At 36.4% G+C, this 18,694-nt stretch overlaps 1 long non-coding RNA gene across 1 annotated transcript in view; it reads right to left on the reverse strand.

The window, feature by feature from the left end:
• The window catches only part of LOC139118657 (uncharacterized), a 358,536-nt gene that overhangs the window by 320,935 nt on the left and 18,907 nt on the right, over positions 1-18,694 (reverse strand). The gene's annotated exons all lie outside the window — the stretch shown is intronic.

The following is an 18,694-nucleotide window of genomic DNA, read 5'->3' on the forward strand; positions in this document are numbered from 1 at the left end:
CCATGTCGATTGTTTGATCACACTGAAACACGGGCGGTACGATTTAGATTGCAGAGGCGTAAATAGTGTTATACCCTACCTGTTTAAAGGGCTGGGTAAAGAATAATGTAAAACCGTGCGTGTAATCTGTCAAATGACGCATTTGAGTCAGAGGAAGGCATTCCCGTGCATTCGATATAAGGGTCACTAAAATAGGATTGCATTAATGGTTTACCATAAGAAAACTTTCTCTAATTTATTTTAACGGTTACGCATCAATCCTCTGCAAAAAACCGAGTCAAAGCTCAATTAAAGTGTGTTTTTTTCAATAGTCTGCCCATCAGCGAATGCTGTGATTTGTAGTTTGCAATCATTTTTTTACATAAGAACTATGTGAAAGTGGATTTGAACAATCTTTCAAAGGTCTAAAGTTCCTTTTCCACTGAGTCGAAATTGGCACCCACGATTAGCAAGATAATAAACTCGAAAAGCGTGTCTGGGATTTCTTTTATCTGTAAAGTTTTGTTTGTTACGGACTCTTAAAGGTATTGGATAAGGAATCCATTACCAACAGGAACATTTCCAATTAAACGAAAATCGCCCATGCGGTTTGCAATATTGACAAAACAGCCCTTGATCACGCAAATTTCAACCTAAAACTTTGCAGCGTTTGTGCATGGTAAGAAACAAACATTTAAAGGTTATTCAAAATTGACTGTCATGTGATCAATATATGAAGAAAATGCTTATCAAATTCAAGTCATAGTATTTGCCACTAACTGATTACACTTTCATAACAGACGTACTTTAATAGAGCTTACAGCAGACCTTATGACTGTCAATATCGAACGAAATTGTTGATATTCTGGATGCAAACCAAGCACAGTTTAAGTGATGACAGCTGTAAATTAACTAAATTAAATTTCATCATTTATTTTGTTAAGGAAAGTTATGCTCATTTTATTCTTTGATTCTTCTCCTTAAAGTTTCTACGTAAGGTTGCATTCAAAATTAACCCCCGGGGGGGGGGGGTAAGAGATTCCGAAAAAAAAATTCTCAGATTTTTTAAACCCCTCCTTACAAACTCACAATGCGTTCAAGTTCCCGTTTTGACTTCCTATGATTTTAAAGTTCGCCTAAAAGGAAGGCAAAATGTGGCCGATATAGTGCTTCATCCAAAAATATCAAATCATCATATATGGGAGTCTAATGGGCAAACTATTAATATTTTCCGATAAAAACTAGCTTTATCTCTACATATATATGTGTTTGATAATTTATTTAATGTACTTTCCTTTAAGTGGCAGCTAAAAGGTGCATATGTTTACAAAAATTTCATTTTCGCATTTCATTCATAATGTTGCTTCACATACATGGTGGTCCATGAGAAAAATATGAACAGTTATTTTCCAATATAAAACTAGCAATATCTGTTCATCTATAGGCGTTTGATAATTAATATAAATATACTTGATCAGCATGGGGTGTTTACAAGTGCAAATGTGTATAAGAAATTTGATTTTGGAATGTCACTGAAGATGTTGATCCACTATACATAGGAGTCAAAGACTAAACTGTGCATAATTTTCTCCCAATACAAAAGTAGCAATACATGTATCTGTGCATGAATGGACCATGGATAATTGACATAATTGTACTTGATTAGAGGAGGGTGATTGAAAGTGCATATGTGTACTGTACATGAGAGTCTATGAAAAAACGTGAAAACTTTTTTTCAAATACAAAACTTTCTATACTTGTGCACATGTAGACCTTGAATAATTTACAAAAATGTACTTTATTAGAAGAGGGTGGGGTGTTTACAACTGCATATGTGTACAAGAAATTAGATTTTGGAATTTCGTCGAAACTGTTGATTCACTATACATGGGAGTCTATGACAAAACTTTAAATATTTTCCCCAATATGAAACCTGCAATATTTGTTCATATAGACCCTGGAAAATGGACATAATTGTACTTGTGAGAACAGTTTGGTTTCAAGAGCATATGCGTACAAGAAATTTTTATTTTGGACTTTCACAGAAAATGTTGAGGATACACTGGAGTCTATGAGTAAACCATGATTAATGTTTTCACAATACAAAACTAGCTTAATCTGTGTATTTACAGATGCTTTAATGATATTAATGTACTTAGGTAGACTTGGGTTGTTAAAGTATATGTGTGTGCAAGAAATTTGATTTCGGAATTTCACCGAAATGATGATTTACTATCCATTATAGCCTTATGAGGAAACACTGAACAATATTTTTTTCAATAAAAAACTATTTAAATCAGTGTATATAATATAATTGATATCAATGTACTTACAAGTGCATATGTGTGCAAAAAATTCTGTTTTGGAATTTCACTGGAAATCTTGATAAACTATACTTTGTAGTCTAAGAGGAAACTATGAACAATTTTTATACAATACAAAATTATCTAAATCTATGCTTTTATAAATGTTTTATAATTTTTGCTCTTGAGACAAATAATCTGCTACTCCCTAGAATTAATGAGCAAAAAATAAAACGTCTCTAACCTTTATTTGACATCTTATTAGTACAATTGCATCTGATTCCAGTGACTTTCAGCTGAAAATGATTTCAGAACCAAAGGTGTTCCCATTTTCAACAAGCGGCGTTATTTCAGTTGTCGGATATTTTGTGTTCAAGAATTATGACAAATAACTTACAACGTTCACAGTCCATTGAGGCATACAGTACACTTACATAACGAATGTATCAACCATTAACGTTGACACCAAATTTATTTATTTTATTTTATTTTAATTATTATACTTCCTCACTGGCATTCAAAATTACAAGACTGAACATAGACACCCACAAATAATAATAAAACAACTATACTGCAAGAGAAAACCTCTTTGCACCACAGTTGAGCAATATATACTAAACCAAAACTGAAAACAGAAGCTAGTAAATGATTAAGACAAACAGGTGTCGAACACCTCTAGCACTGTCCCACCATACATAAAAAATGGACAAAAAATGTAAGGACAACGACAAAAAAAAATGATCATCAAACATTCACATGATAAAAACAGAAAATGTCAGGTAAAATCTCACACAGGAGTAAATTACGTTTGATGGCAACTGTGACAGCGGCATGTTGTTATCCGTGTACAAGTGTCAGTGAAATTGATATGAGTTTTAAATTTCTGCTGGTAAAACAAATTTACTTTAGATTTAAAAAGAGATAGACTCTCTAAAGATCTGACGTGGGAATCCAACTGGTTCCATAAGGGAACAATTCTGTTAAAATAAGAACGTGTAAATGAATCTGTGTGGCAGGAATGAGATTTCAGTTGTAAATAGTCTTTCCTAGCTCTCGTACTGGGATAACTGGAAGTGGAACTATAAAAAAGATACAAAGTCATCCAAATTTACATCACAAAAACCATTAAAACACTTATCGAAAAATATTAGATCCGCTATTTCTCTTTTGTATGTTAGAGGCAGTAGGTTAAGTTTAAAAAACCTGTCTTTGTAATCTAAATCCGCGTAGTGAAGGATATACTGAGTAGCCCTTCGTTGAACCCCTTCCAAAGCCTTTATATTCTGCTTGGATGTACCCGTCCACAGTCAACTACAATATTCTAAGCCACTCCTAATTAGGGTTGAATACAAAGTCTTATTGGCATTTTGCGGAGCATCGAAGCCCAAAGTACACTTTATCATACCTAATTTACTATTAGACTTGCATATTATTTTTGTATATAATTATTCCAAACCAAGGTGGAGGAAATATCCACTCGTAAGTCAGTAATTGAATTAACATGACGTAAGATGGTACGATTCATGCTATATGAGTAGATAATGGGTTTTTTTACGACGAGTGATTGAAATAATTTGACACTCGATTGGGTGAAAGCAAAGGTTCCAAGTATTACTCCACTTCTGTAAGGAAGTAATATCGTTCTGCAGATACTCACAATCAGGCACACTATCTACAACTCTATAGCACTTTGAATAATCAGCAAACAAAGCAAGAGTAGAATTTTCGACAACCCGGGGCATGTAATTTATTTAAAGGAGGAAAAGAATAGGTCCTAATATTGACCCTTGGGGAACTCCCGAAACAACCGGGAGCCAGTCTGAATAAAGTCCTTCTACAACAACTCTCTGCTTTCGTCCAGATAAGTAAGCCTTTAACCATGTTAATAGCTGAGAATGGATACCAAAAGATCTTAGTTTATGAATAAATAGCTGATGAGGAACACTGTCAAAGGCCTTTGAAAAATATCAGAAAACAATATCAACTTGACCAGCCCTGTCCAAAGTAAAACCTCTATCATGAAAAATTTGCCAAAGAGGAGTCACTGAAGAACGTCCCTTAACAAAGCCTACGTTGCAGATGATAGATGTGATCCCTTATATTTGGGAAAATGATGTTAAAAACAGCCCTCTCCAGAACTTTACTACATATACTTAATAAGGATACTGGTCTATTATTGTCAACTTGCTTTCTGTCAGACTTCTCATGAATAGGAACAACGTTAGCTGTCAACCAGTCATCCGGCAAAATACCTGTTGTAAGTGAATAATTAAAGATGTAACATTGTGGTTCAACTAGTTGCCTGGAACACCGTTTAAGGACAAATGGAGAAATGCCATCTGGGCCGATTGCTTTACAAACGTTAAGGTAGAGAAGGATGTTAAGAATGTCATCCCGAGTAACTGAAACATTTCTCTAAGAGACATTCTTGAAAATGGAAATATCAAGGAAAGTAGCATGCGCACGAGGATCAGACTTAGTAAAAACAGAATAAAAGTAGTTATTGATAATAGAAATATACCTGAAACAACTCCAAAAATAATAGAGCCGGCAGCCTCAAATAATAGAACCGGCATCCTGCCTCAATAAATATCGTAGTAAAAATAATGCGCCATGCAAAAGCTTCGACAAATGGAAATGTTAAATGTCTTGAAAGTCATCATGATTCGTTACTTTTGGATCTAATTTTTTTTCTGTATGGTTCAATCTGCTTATTCTGTTTCGCATCTGACAAGAAATGGGATCCTTTCATCATTACTTTAAACATTCGCTTAGTATTACTGGCATTAATAATGAAAGCATTTGGCTGAATAGGTCATCCTGGGAACTGTGTAATATTATCACTTTTGATATCTACTTCAATAAAAAGCGGCAATATTGACTATTTTTAAGGACAGAGATACGCACGATGATGGCGACGTGGTGGTCATGACGACGACGATGAGATTGCAGTGTCGGTGGTGATAATGACACACATGGTGATAATCATTCAAACTTTTCCAAACACAGAAACGTGCCCGATTGGGCTTATAACACATTCGCTAATTCTACTGCTCTCTATGTTTATCTACAGATGTTACGTCAGCCAAATATATTTTCACCTTTCCAGAAACGTGTAGCTGGTTGATCAAAGTGGCTGTTCTTCCATTTATATGGCTCCTGGGCCTATGTACTGTCAGGTGTTATTGTGAGATATCCTGTTCCAATTAATAACTTCTAAACTACAATGATCACGAGGTTGTCCGAACCATGCAGAGTTAACATAAAAAATCCATTGTGATTGTGAAGGTCCTAAAATAGTCTTGAAGTAAACACTGACATGATCCCAAAATGTCTACCTAAAAATCTGTACCTTCCTGTATTTGTACACCAAGATGATTCTATCCAGAAAATATCTGGTTCCAGTTTGCCCATCGATATGCTAATAACGGTTCTAAATTATCTTCAGATGTCTGAAAAATGACCTTCTAGAACGTTTAAACTTGACTAATTAAACTCAATGTAATGGAGAGAATAACCTACGTAACAGCATGTAAAAATCTTCATTTAACTGTAATGTCATGTGTCTTGAAAGTAATAATGGTTTATTATTATTTAATGTTTCAGCTAGTATTAATAGAACGTGTGCAGTAAAATAGGCAATTATATTCCGTGTCTGCCGAATATACTTAACATTACCAGAAGAATATAATGTTAAAATTGGGCATTATACGTGGTATGTAAAATTAATATTAAACAATCAATTTGACGCTTTTCTGCAACAGGAATTGCAATTATTACATTAACTGGGTCATGACAATGGTAATTATAATGCTGGATTTCTTGACGACCGTGAATGTAACCTTCATGGTCCGTGCTTGCTCATCTAAGCTTGAGCTTAGGGGACTTGTAGTTACTATTTCTCTATACGGCCATGTTAGTCGACGGCCGTACAGTCTTCTTACAGAATCTCTTGAAGATGAGTAAATCAAAAATCTCGAAGACAGACAACATACTTGCTCCGAAGAACAATCCAAGAACGCCTCCGATATCGCCTGGAAAGAGGAGAGGAGGAAAGAGTGACGCATTTATACATGGTCCATTTTCCACGGGTTTTTGGATCCAATTGCACCATCTCAAATGTATGAATTCTTTGGAAAGAAACAATACTAAACAATAGATTAAACTACTACAATGAATTAATATTGTGAATTTGCAACAGCAAAACGCATGGTGCGCAAATTGTCGTTGGAACGGGCCGATAGCAATAAACGTAAATAAAAACCTATGCTGATACATTTCATGATGTGTGATGTATCAATTTTATTTTAAGTTTCATATTTGTCTCTACAACTATATATATCTAAGGGGAAGGTGTCATGAAGTGATTGTTTAATTATAGTCAGCTGATTGCAGATAGTACGAATGGTAAGGCGATGATGGGTTGATAATTCTTAACATCACACAAACGTCGATTTATGGTGATTGACACATGGCATCTCCTGTTGATTGTTGTTTTGCCAGAGGTCAATGCATCTTCCTTCCGTAAATCTGAATTTGATATGAATGTTGCATGTGAACTGTGTGATGTTGTTGTGTAGCTCTTATTGGCTATGTAAATATGATTATGTCAAAAGGTATGGAGATGATGGATTTGTATTAACGTGTTTACTTCATTATCATTTATAAATAAAGCACAGTTAAAATCAAAACGTGATTAAATAAGAAATATACTTACATATAACACTAAAGACTTGGTAGTCAGCTCTTTGGGTAATGACGTTTACCACCATATCTTCGAAATAAACATTCACTTTAACCACATTTTGCCTGAAAAAAGTTTTCGAAACATAATAAAGGATTATTCATTTTTGAAAACCTACATTTTAATACCTTAACTGTACTACAATTATGGCACACTGGCGCTTTACCAATGTACTGTAAGGACCTGAGTGCATTCTCCGATTCTATAACGACAAACAAAACGATGGGGTAATATGCACCTCGAAAGTGAAATACTTCAACTTTTGTTCAAACTTTCCCGGTGAAACTTCCATTCTCTTACGAAATTAGGAATACAAATCAGTGGTCAGCGAAGTTTGATACCAGAGACATAAGCATTAACGATATAGTAAATCAAAATGGCTGCCATTAACTTTTAAGGAAAGAAATGCAATTTTCGATTGATGAAAAAACTGTCAGGGAACATTTTTCGACTCCCGGCAAGAGCTTTAAAATGAGCCCTTTAGGTGGTCGATCAGAAAAAAAGTCCCTAAGGTGCATTCTGCCTCAACATCATTTGTAATTTTCATTATTCATATCTGATGTGCTTTATTAAAAGCATTTGTACATGATTTGTATTTTTGAAATAGATATAACTGAAATTAAAAATGTTTGCCCTTTTTACATTTGTGTACAACTAGTTTTTCACCGTCTTCTCAAACACTTTTTTGTCGTTAAAAGCAACACATTTACTATTGTCATTGATTTAATGAGTTAACAGCAATCAAACACAACTTTGTGACGACTAGTATAGATGCACATGCATATTTTGACGTTGGCATTTTTATGGAACGGAAATTCAGAATCCGTATTCTAACTGCGAGTAGATTGAGTAGCTTGAGTAGATTGAGTAAATTGAATAACTCTATCAGGTAATGCGAAAGCACATGCAGGCTGATTCGAATGTATTAGCTACAAGCCATATCACTGAAATATTAATCAAGATTTATGGACATATTTACCTTTCTCATCCCTTTAGGGAAATTCATGAAGGTTGGATTTATGCGAAGTTCAGTACGACATATTTATCAAAACAGATTTATAGTTTTGTGATACACAAATACAATATCAACAGAGAAGAAAATGAAGGAAGTAACTTTAGAAGAACGTCGCATTCGAGGTTGGCTGTTGCGTGGATCGTCGTGTAAACGAGTTGGCCCACAGTAACTGCGGTCCAGAAAAGCCAAACGATTGGGCATCAGTTTATAACACTTACAATTGGGTCATTCGCTATCTTTTCAATATTGGTCCTGGAGTATGAGACTTTTTACTGACCTGGCATTGGAAGCAAATCTCTTCACCAGACCAACTGGACATCGCCTCCATCAGGTCTGCGAACCTCTCTTCAAAACAGTCTCTGTAAGAATCGTAAATCAAGTTGAATACTTCATCATAGGATTTCATGAGAGCAACAAGGAAAAAATCATGGATGACAGCGCCATCAATCGTCATGTTCCTTACAGATGACTGCGGGTTTTCAACCGTGGTCACAATGGTTCTGCCGAGAAGTACTTCGTACACTTTCGGTCTATGAATGCTCATATGCAGCATCGTACGTACGATTGTAAATCTCACCACCAACAATGAGGATGCTAGTGTCGTTTTCTTTCACCATATCGTAGGCGTCCTGGTACATTTTAAGTGTAACGATGAGATTGAGTTCATAGTATATCTTCTCATAGAATACAGGCACGGGTGGCATTTAGGAGTCCACTCATGTATTCGTACTGTATGTCCTTTGAAATGTTATTATCGCAGCAGCTGTAGTCTCTCAGATATGTCAAGAGCAAGTCTGAGATCGGCTTCAAATCAGTGGCATGTAGACATGACATGTAATGAGTTTCAGGTATAGCCATCCTGTTAGGTCAAAATAGAAAAGTTCAGTTTCAATCTGTTGTGTTACACGCTTACATGGGAGCATTGGCGGTATAAATGTGTACATGGGCAAGTGATGGGCTGGCATGCAGTCGTCAATGGTCAGGGAACTTTTAATTATTAGTCATTTGACCATAGAGGAAAGCGGGGAAAAGCCCAGCGGGATGGATTATGTGTTTTGAAGTATGTAGATTTGATTATTTGCTAGGTTTGCCTAAAGTTTGCTCGAATTGAAAAACTCAATTCTTATTTCACTATTAGAGGAGATTGAATTGATTTTCCAAACATCTCCAAAACCCTCGTAATTTCGCCATTTTCAAAACGTCGACAAGGCTTTATAAGCAAATACAAGTAGTGAGAGCGAATGCTTCATGAACTCTACAGCGTTTGGAGGGGTCACGGTCAGAAAAATGGTAAGAAAACTTAGCTCGGTAATCCAGCATTTTTGACGGTTGGAATTAAGCTGAACGATTTTGACTGTGATGTTTTTTACTTGGTGAGTTAAATGTGCCGTACGTTGCGATAACCACTGAATGACCCTCGCTCTGTCCGGTATTATTTACAAAGTGGGTCAGAAAACTAACCTGAAATTGTCGGCGTAAGCATCGCGACATAAATAGGCTCCATTTCTGTACATGTCTTGTATCACAGAGAATGACGGGAATGATTGATAGGACAGCGACACGTCATAAGATGTAAGGTCACATGCAAATGTGTAAATAGTCTTTCCTAGCTCTAGTACTGGGATAACTGGAAGTGGAACTATAAAAAAGATACAAAGTCATCCAAATTTACATCACAAAAACCATTAAAACACTTATCGAAAAATATTAGATCCGCTATTTCTCTTTTGTATGTTAGAGGCAGAAGGTTAAGTTTAAAAAACCTGTCTTTGTAATCTAAATCCGCGTAGTGAAGGATATACTGAGTAGCCCTTCGTTGAACCCCTTCCAAAGCCTTTATATTCTGCTTGGATGTACCCGTCCACAGTCAACTACAATATTCTAAGGCACTCCTAATTAGGGTTGAATACAAAGTCTTACTAGTACGCTTTATAATACCTAATTTACTATTAGACTTGCTTATTATTTTTATATGATTATTTCAAACCAACGTTGAGGAAATATCCACTCGTAAGTCAGTAATTGAATTAACAAGACGTAAGATGGTACGATTCATGCTATATGAGTAGATAATGGGTTTTTTTTTACGACGAGTGATTGAATTAATTTGACACTCGATTGGGTGAAAGCAAAGGTTCCAAGTATTACTCCACTTCTGTAAGGAAGTAATATCGTTCTGCAGATACTCACAATCAGGCACACTATCTACAACTCTATAGCACTTTGAATAATCAGCAAACAAAGCAAGAGTAGAATTTTCGACAACCCGGGGCATGTCATTTATTTAAAGGAAGAAAAGAAGAGGTCCTAATATTGACCCTTGGGGAACTCCCGAAACAACCGGGAGCCAGTCTGAATAAAGTCCTTCTACAACAACTCTCTGCTTTCGTCCAGATAAGTAAGCCTTTAACCATGTTAATAGCTGAGAATGGATACCAAAAGATCTTAGTTTATGAATAAATAGCTGATGAGGAACACTGTCAAAGGCCTTTGAAAAATATCAGAAAACAATATCAACTTGACCAGCCCTGTCCAAAGTAGAACCTCTATCATGAAAAATTTGCCAAAGAGGAGTCACTGAAGAACGTCCCTTAACAAAGCCACGTTGCAGATGATAGATGTGATCCCTTATATTTGGGAAAATGATGTTAAAAACAGCCCTCTCCAGAACTTTACTACATATACTTAATAAGGATACTGGTCTATTATTGTCAACTTGCTTTCTGTCAGACTTCTCATGAATAGGAACAACGTTAGCTGTCAACCAGTCATCCGGCAAAATACCTGTTGTAAGTGAATAATTAAAGATGTAACATTGTGGTTCAACTAGTTGCCTGGAACACCGTTTAAGGACAAATGGAGAAATGCCATCTGGGCCGATTGCTTTACAGCAATCTTACAGGAATGGTCTTGAAGTAAACACTGACATGATCCCAAAATGTCTACCTAAAAATCTGTACCTTCCTGTATTTGTACACCAAGATGATTCTATCCAGAAAATATCTGGTTCCAGTTTGCCCATCGATATGCTAATAAACGGTTCTAAATTATCTTCAGATGTCTGAAAAATGACCTTCTAGAACGTTTAAACTTGACTAATTAAACTCAATGTTATGGAGAGAATAACCTTCGTAACGGCATGTAAAAAATCTTCATTTAACTGTAATGTCATGTGTCTTGAAAGTAATAATGGTTTATTATTATTTAATGTTTCAGCTAGTATTAATAGAACGTGTGCAGTAAAATAGGCAATTATATTCCGTGTCTGCCGAATATACTTAACATTACCAGAAGAATATAATGTTAAAATTGGGCATTATACGTGGTATGTAAAATTAATATTAAACAATCAATTTTGACGCTTTTCTGCGACAGGAATTGCAATTATTACATTAACTGGGTCATGACAATGGTGATTATAATGCTGGATTTCTTGACGACCGTGAATGTAACCTTCATGGTCCGTGCTTGCTCATCTAAGCTTGAGCTAAGGGGACTTGTAGTTACTATTTCTCTATACGGCCATGTTAGTCGACGGCCGTACAGTCTTCTTACAGAATCTCTTGAAGATGAGTAAATCAAAAATCTCGAAGACAGACAACATACTTGCTCCGAAGAACAATCCAAGAACGCCTCCGATATCGCCTGGAAAGAGGAGAGGAGAAGAGTGACGCTTTATACAGACGCATTTATACATGGTCCATTTTCCACGGGTTTTTGGATCCAATTGCACCATCTCAAATGTATGAATTCTTTGGAAAGAAACAATACTAAACAATAGATTAAACTACTACAATGAATTAATATTGTGAATTTGCAACAGCAAAACGCATGGTGCGCAAATTGTCGTTGGAACGGGCCGATAGCAATAAACGTAAATAAAAACCTATGCTGATACATTTCATGATGTGTGATGTATCAATTTTATTTTAAGTTTCATATTTGTCTCTACAACTATACATATCTAAAGGGAAGGTGTCATGAATGATTGTTTAATTATAGTCAGCTGATTGCAGATAGTACGAATGGTAAGGCGATGATGGGTTGGTAATTCTTAACATCACACAAACGTCGGTTTATGGTGATTGACACATGGCATCTCCTGTTGATTATTGTTTTGCCAGAGGTCAATGCATCTTCCTTCTGAATTTGATATGAATGTTGCATGTGAACTGTGTGATGTGTTGTGTAGCTCTTATTGGCTATGTAAATATGATTATGTCAAAAGGTATGGAGATGATGGATTTGTATTAACGTGTTTACTTCATTATCATTTATAAATAAAGCACAGTTAAAATCAAAACGTGATTAAATAAGAAATATACTTACATATAACACTAAAGACTTGGTAGTCAGCTCTTTGGGTAATGACGTTTACCACCATATCTTCGAAATAAACATTCACTTTAACCACATTTTGCCTGAAAAAAGTTTTCGAAACATAATAAAGGATTATTCATTTTTGAAAACCTACATTTAATACCTAACTGTACTACAATTATGGCACACTGGCGCTTTACCAATGTACTGTAAGGACCTGAGTGCATTCTCCGATTCTATAACGAAAAACAAAACGATGAGGTAATATGCACCTCGAAAGTGAAATACTTCAACTTTTGTTCAAACTTTCCCGGTGAAACTTCCATTCTTTTACGAAATTAGGAATACAAATCAGTGGTCAGCGAAGTTTGATACCAGAGACATAAGCATTAACGATATAGAAAATCAAAATGGCTGCCATTAACTTTTAAGGAAAGAAATGCAATTTTCGATTGATGAAAAAACTGTCAGGGAACATTTTTCGACTCCCGGCAAGAGCTTTAAAATGAGCCCTTTAGGTGGTCGATCAGAAAAAAGTCCCTAAGGTGCATTCTGCCCCAACATCATTTCATTATTCATATCTGATGTGCTTTATTAAAAGCATTTGTACATGATTTGTATTTTAGAAATAGATATAACTGAAATTAAAAATGTTTGCCCTTTTTACATTTGTGTACAACTAGTTTTTCACCGTCTTCTCAAACACTTTTTTGTCGTTAAAAAGCAACACATTTACTATTGTCATTGATTTAATGAGTTAACAGCAATCAAACACAACTTTGTGACGACTAGTATAGATGCACATGCATATTTTGACGTTGGCATTTTTATGGAACGGAAATTCAGAATCCGTATTCTTACTGCTGAGTAGATTGAGTAGCTTGAGTAGATTGAGTAGATTGAATAACTCTATCAGGTAATGCGAAAGCACATGCAGGCTGATTCGAATGTATTAGCTACAAGCCATATCACTGAAATATTAATCCAGATTTATGGACATATTTACCTTTCTCATCCCTTTAGGGAAATTCATGAAGGTTGGGATTTATGCGAAGTTCGGTACGACATATTTATCAAAACAGATTTATAGTTTTGTGATACACAAATACAATATCAACAGAGAAGAAAATGAAGGAAGTAACTTTAGAAGAACGTCGCATTCGAGGTTGGCTGTTGCGTGGATCGTCGTGTAAACGAGTTGGCCCACAGTAACTGCGGTCCAGAAAAGCCAAACGATTGGGCATCAGTTTATAACACTTACAATTGGGTCATTCGCTATCTTTTCAATATTGGTCCTGGAGTATGAGACTTTTTACTGACCTGGCATATTGGAAGCAAATCTCTTCACCAGACCAACTGGACATCGCCTCCATCAGGTCTGCGAACCTCTCTTCAAAACAGTCTCTGTAAGAATCGTAAATCAAGTTGAATACTTCATCATAGGATTTCATGAGAGCAACAAGGAAAAAATCATGGATGACAGCGCCATCAATCGTCATGTTCCCTACAGATGACTGCGGGTTTTCAACCGTGGTCACAATGGTTCTGCCGAGAAGCACTTCGTACCACTTTCGGTCTATGAGATGCTCATATGCAGCATCGTACGTACGATTGTAAATCTCACCACCAACAATGAGGATGCTAGTGTCGTTTTCTTTCACCATATCGTAGGCGTCCTGGTACATTTTAAGTGTAACGATGAGATTGAGTTCATAGTATATCTTCTCATAGAATACAGGCAGGGTGGCATTTAGGAGTCCACTCATGTATTCGTACTGTATGTCCTTTGAAATGTTATTATCGCAGCAGCTGTAGTCTCTCAGATATGTCAAGAGCAAGTCTGAGATCGGCTTCAAATCAGTGGCATGTAGACATGACATGTAATGAGTTTCAGGTGTAGCCATCCTGTTAGGTCAAAATAGAAAAGTTCAGTTTCAATCTGTTGTGTTACACGCTTACATGGGAGCATTGGCGGTATAAATGTGTACATGGGCAAGTGATGGGCTGGCATGCAGTCGTAAATGGTCAGGGAACTTTTAATTATTAGTCATTTGACCATAGAGGAAAGCGGGGAAAAGCCCAGCGGGATGGATTATGTGTTTTGAAGTATGTAGGATTTGATTATTTGCTAGGTTGCCTAAAGTTTGCTCGATATTGAAAAACTCAATTCTTATTTCACTATTAGAGGAGATTGAATTGATTTTCCAAACATCTCCAAAACCCTCGTAATTTCCCCATTTTCAAAACGTCGACAAGGCTTTATTAGCAAATACAAGTATTGAGAGCGAATGCTCATGAACTCTACAGCGTTTGGAGGGGTCATGGTCAGAAAAATGGTAAGAAAACTTAGCTCGGTAATCCAGCATTTTTGACGGTTGGAATAGAGCTGAACGATTTTGACTGTGATGTTCTTACTTGGTGAGTTAAATCTACCGTACGTTGCGATAACCACTGAATGACCCTCGCTCTGTCCGGTAACAAACATATTTACAAAGTGGGTCAGAAAACTAACCTGAAATTGTCGGCGTAAGCATCGCGACATAAATAGGCTCCATTTCTGTACATGTCTTGTATCACAGAGAATGACGGGAATGATTGATAGGACAGCGACACGTATTAAGATGTAAGGTCACATGCATCTTGACAATGAGTACAAGAAGAACGGTTCTTCACAATATACTCTGTAATAAATGAAACAAACAGCATCACACTTAAGGAGAACTCAATAATCGCTTTTCGATTTGCGTATCGACAATTTTTACTTATGTAACGTAAGGTTATTATTCATTAATTTGTTATAGGGGAAGTTGATAATAAAGCAGCAGCAAAAATTGGCAAAAACTATATCGGTATATGATTTAACGATGAATAAACAGAATTTACTTGGACCATAAAACAATGAATACTAGTGAAAATACGATGATAATGATGATAATAGCGATGACGACGACGATGTCGACGATAATGAAGATTAAGATGCAGACGATGTATTCGCTTTTAAAGGTATTGCTCTTACCAATCGCTTCAAAATAGCAGTCGGCCAAATCTTGAGGAAGACAATACCTTGTGTCACCTGCAGATGAATGATATCAGTCTGTGACCAAAATTGAAGTCTCTGTAATACCATCTGCCATATTGGAATTTCAGTGTATTGTACAGATTTGGCCGGAATTGCGGGGGAGTAAATGCAATAAACAATAGGTGAGATTACATAACTCCCCCTCAATTCAGGTCAAATCTGTCCCACAATACACTGTAATTCAAATATGGTGGTTAATGCATTTCTTCCCTATAAAAAGAAGTAAAGGTAGACTTGTAGAAATCATTGGCCAGTGATCTGTTCAGGTCTAGCCTAGGAAAGTTTACGATGGTATTTTGTATGCATTGTGAAAACAGTATAACCATCGTCGGCTTTCCTAGGATAAATCTCAATAGATCATGACTGTTAGTGTCAGCACTGCATCGTAATGCCAAGTTGAGTATGGTCGACAACTGTACTAGGTATGTAATGACACCACAGTTTACTACTGAGTTAATACTACAAGTGTAATCATATCATGTGTATTAACTTAATAGTACATGTAGAAAAATATCATCATAATTATCGTCCAATGACAGACACTAAAGACAAAATTGTCATAGTTGCTGTACTTTATGAGGTGTGCTCGGCGCCTTGTTTTTCAAAGAATAAGGTAGTTAATTGTTTCACATCAAGGAAGTGATAGTGTTGCTATGGCTATATGCACCATAAGTCACGTCTATGACACATGTTGTGTTCAAGAACATAGTTGTTAAATTGCCCTAGCACAGCAAAAGTTACTGGTCAGTTAATAAGCCTCAGTAAACTTGCATTAATCAAAAGTGCATGCTCGATCCTGATCCTGAAAAGTATGTTTTTTTTTTCAGTGAAATGGACAGTTATTTAAAGAAAATAACCAGCAGGGCATTGCAAGGTCCCCCAGTGAACTTTCGGCGGGATGTCATCCTCTGTATGCTAGATGATGAAAACGTCATGCAGAAATTACCCAATGTGCGCGTTCATGAAAGGCTCCTAGGATACATAAAACATTTATTAGTCCCCACGGACACCATCCGGGGGATTTATAGGTTTGGTCGTGTCCGTGCGTTTGTGAGTCCGTCCGTTCACGCAAATATCTCAGAGATGCAAGAAGCGATTTCATTCAACCTTAGTACAATAAGTACTTCATATGTCATACAGATGCATGTCGATTTGTTTTATGATACAATCCAATATGGCCGCCAGGCGGCCATTTTCTAACGATTTTTTCATGTACAGAGCCATAACTCAGACATGTTTCAACCGATTTTATTCAAAGTTGGTAAAAGGACATTGACCAATGTCATAGATATGCATGTCAATTTGTTTTGTGATATGATCCAATATGGCCGCCAGGCGGCCATTTTCTGACGATTTTTTCATGTACAGAGCCATAACTCACACGTTTCAATCGATTTTATTCAAAAATGGTACAAGGACATTGACCGATGTCATAGATATGCACGTCAATTCGTTTTGTGATACGATCCAATATGGCCGCCAGGTGGCCATTTTCTAACGATTTTTTTATGTACAGAGCCATAACTCAGACATGTTTCAACCGATTTTATTCAAAGTTGGTACAAGGACATTGACCAATGTCATAGATATGCACGTCAATTTGTTATGTGATACAATCCAATATGGCCGCCAGGCGGCCATTTTCTAATGATTTTTTCATGTACAGAGCCATAACTCACACATGTTGCAATCGATTTTATTCAAAGTTGGTACAAGGACATTGACCAATGTCATAGATATGCATGTCAATTCGTTTTGTGATACGATCCAATATGGCCGCCAGGTGGCCATTTTCTAACGATTTTTTCATGTACAGAGCTATAACTCAGACATGTTTCAACCGATTTTATTCAAAGTTGGTACAAGGACATTGACCAATGTCATAGATATGCACGTCAATTTGTTTTGTGATACGATCCAATATGGCCGCCAGGCAGCCATTTTATTACTATTTTTCATGTACAGAGCCATAACTCAGACACGTTTCAACTGATTTTATTCAAAGTTGGTACAAGGACATTGACCAATGTCATAGATATGCACGTCAATTCGTTTTATGATACGATCCAATATGGCCGCCAGGCGGCCATTTTCTAACGATTTTTTCATGTACAGAGCCATAACTCAGACATGTTTCAACCGATTTTATTCAATGTTGGTAAAAGGACATTGACCAATGTCATAGATATGCACGTCAATTTGTTTTGTGAAATGATCCAATATGGCCGCGAGGCGGCCATTTTCTAACAATTTTTTCATGTACAGAGCCATAACTCAGACATGTTTCAACCGATTTTATTCAATGTTGGTACAAGGACATTGACCAATGTCATAGATATGCACGTCAATTTGTTTTGTGATATGATCCAATATGGCCGCCAGGCGGCCATTTTCTTACGATTTTTTTTATGTACAGAGCCATAACTCAGACATGTTTCAACCGATTTTATTCAATGTTGGTACAAGGGCATTGACCAATGTCATAGATATGCACGTCAATTTGTTTTGTGATACGATCCAATATGGCCGCCAGGCGGCCATTTTATTACGATTTTTTCATGTACAGAGCCATAACTCAGACATGTTTCAACCGATTTTATTCAATGTTGGTACAAGGACATTGACCAATGTCATAGATATGCACGTCAATTTGTTTTGTGATACGATTAAATATGGCCACCAGGCGGCCATTTTCTAATGATTTTTTCATGTACAGAGCCATAACTCAAGCATATCTCAACCGATTTTATTCAAAGTTGGTACTAGGACATTGAACAATGTCATAGATATGCACGTCAATTTGTTTTGTGATACAATCCAATAAGGCCGCCGTGTTGCCATTTTCTAATGATTTTTCATGTACAGAGCCGTAAGTCAGGCATATCTCAACCGATTTTATTCAAAGTTGGTATAAGGACATTGACTTATGTCATACATATGTACGTCATTTTGTTTCATGATATGATCCAATATGGCTGCATAGCAGCCATATTTAGCAGTTTGTTACAATTTTTTCGTGTCCTTAGCCAAAACTTGGGCACGTCTCAACTGATTTTATTCACCGATTTTATTCAAACTTAGTACAAGGACATTGACCTATGTCATACATATGCACATTGATTTGTTTTGTGATACAATCCAATATGGCCGCCTGTGGCCATTTTTTCCGATTTTTTCATGTCCGGAACCATAACTCAGACATGTATCAAGCAAATTTATTCAAAGTTGGTACAAGGACATTGACTTATTTATAC

This window comes from Ptychodera flava, chromosome 19 (genome assembly GCF_041260155.1).
Source record: "Ptychodera flava strain L36383 chromosome 19, AS_Pfla_20210202, whole genome shotgun sequence".
NCBI lineage: Eukaryota > Metazoa > Hemichordata > Enteropneusta > Ptychoderidae > Ptychodera > Ptychodera flava.